This window comes from Octopus bimaculoides, chromosome 18 (assembly GCF_001194135.2).
Source record: "Octopus bimaculoides isolate UCB-OBI-ISO-001 chromosome 18, ASM119413v2, whole genome shotgun sequence".
NCBI classification, from domain to species: domain Eukaryota; kingdom Metazoa; phylum Mollusca; class Cephalopoda; order Octopoda; family Octopodidae; genus Octopus; species Octopus bimaculoides.
In genome coordinates, this window is record NC_068998.1 from 14,992,923 (window position 1) to 14,995,628 (window position 2,706).

Sequence of the window (2,706 nt, forward strand, 5' to 3'; positions counted from 1 at the left end):
TATAAATGTACACTAATTTTATGTGTGTGTGTGTGTGTGTGTGTGTGTGTGTGTTCGCGCGCGCGCGCATTTCTATCCATACAAACACATACATACGTGTGGCTACTGAAACTGAATGTTTATTTCGCAACTCAAGTTTCATGCTAGTGCATTCTGCGGACGAGAACTGTTACAAGTGCATTTATATCTTTCGGCTTGGAAGAGTTGTAATGATTGACGCATTTCACTTGGCTGCCTTCCGCGTGTGCTTCTTGCACGTTATTTCCCTACCTCTTCATTGATTATTTTTGTACAATGGTGTTTTATTTCTTATGATTAAGAATGATTAAATGCACACTTTTAATCTGTTTATTCACTCTAGATTTTTATCTTTTAATCTAGTTCAAGAAGTCCTTTTGCCAATTTTGATTTTATATTCTTTTTTATCAAGATTGTTTTGTTTGAGAGGTTTTGTTTACGCATCGTATTTTATTTGTAAATGTTTTTTGATCACTATTATATGATTTTGCTGAAAGATATTTTTAACTGAATTTTACAACAAAGCTGTAGAGTTCCATAGCAGAATTATGTTGTCGTGGCTCTAAGAATCTCTTTGTTAAACTAATTAATGATTTTAGTTAAAATCATTGAAATCATTTTTAATCATAGTTCACGGTTGTGCTTTTGTGTTTGTTAGTGTTTGTGTGTTTGTAAGTGTGTGTGCGTCTTTATGTCTGTCTGTCAGTATTTGGGTGTATGTGAGTGTATGCGTCTGTGTGAGTGAGTGTGTACGTATAAGTGTCACTGGTTTTCAATATATGTAGATGAGTGTGCATGGCACGGTTGAATGTTTATAGCTAGAAGGTTATGAAATTATATGTTGGTCAGAAAAACCGATGTAAATATTATTTCTACCATACAGTCTAAGTCGCATCGTGGATATATTTGTTAATTATAATACATTGGATGTGTTTCTTTCTTTGTTTGTGTGTGCATGTGTGCATGTGCGTGAGTGCATGGGTGTGAGTGCGCGAACGTCTGATTTCCATATGTTTGTTGATTGGTGCAACTTCTTGTTCTCTGGTTGTGACGAATTTATTTCGAAATTCCTTTTATCCCATTGAGAAGGGTGCTGTATATTATACTATATGCATGTATACATCTCTTTTTATATATACATACTCATATAAATATATTTGCTTCGTTCGCCGAATAACATCTGTTCTCTGAATTGTATGTTCTCACGTGTATGTCTGTGTATATGTTAGTGAGTGTGGTTTTTCTTATCTTACGTGTTTTTCACTTACAATCATTGGCAAAGTTCCTTAACGGTTGTTGTGTGCAGCTACTTCTTATGTGTTGATGTATGTTTCCTTGTTTTAGGCAGGCAATAGGAGTACTATATAATTTATGAGTGCTTCAAGTGACTGCATTATACTTGATGTTAAAGAAACTGGCTATAAGCTCTATGATTCAGTAAAAGTACGAGTGCCTCGGAAATCAAACTGACTATTGAAGAGATATGATATTTCAAGAGCATACCCAATGAAAACTATGCTATATCTCCCCGGTTCTTGCACATCTCTCTATGAACTATATTTAATGGACCGAAGGGAATTTATCAATAGGTGGTAGCTGATTATGTATGCTCTGCTTAGTTTATAACCATTTTATGATGCGAAAGAAAAACACTTTAAATACATTAACGTTTTTAGAAAATAATGGTAAATGTGTTGAATGCAATAACAGGAAATCACCTTAGTACAAGGAGAATACTGTCTCCATACAAAGCATTTTAGATTAAAAACTTATAGCTCCAAATTGCTGAGGACAATTCTTAATTAAATATTTATTTGTGGTCTATGCCAAGCTAAAAAGGAACAACATACTCACATAGAGTATTGTTCCCTTTTAGCTAGGCATAAGCGTTCTATATAAGACAGTTCAAGATTTTGTATGAAAGACATGAATAATTTGTTCAACCATAAATTGAAACATACAACAGGTTTCATAGAGGGAAACACTATTTCCAATTTTTTAAAGTTTTTCACGCTGATAATCAATCAATACCATACGCTGATAATTAATCTATATTAAAAATAAGAACCGAAAGAGAATGGCATTGACGAAAATAATTTAGAGAATATTTACATTATCAGGAAAAAATATTTTTTCATAAAGAACAAAAACCTAGGATATTGGAAATGGCTTAAGAACATAAAAGTTAATCCATCACGGAAGATGAAACTTGTGAAGTTTGAGGATTCAGAACAGAACATTATTGATATAAAGAAAATGAAACCTAATGGAGAGAAATTCACAATTCCTGGTCGCTCGCCGAAGAAATAGATTTAATCAACAGTAATTATAACAAATAACATCAATATATCAAATTTGGTAGACAAATACATACATACATATACAGAAAAGAGAAACTGAGCACAGTTGTGAAAATTAGTTGCCCAGTGGATGTTAACATAAAGCTGAAGATCAGTTAATAGTAGGACACCTATGTAGGACGACCTTACTATTGTGAGCCGAATGCCCTAACCACTAAGCCATACGTATACATATATATTTACAGACATATACATATAGAGATACAAGCGAATATAGCACATGCATACATATTGCATACATATATGCATATATACACACATATTTTCATACATATATACATACATAGATACTTGATCTGAGATTAAGGAAAATATATTAATTAGAAAT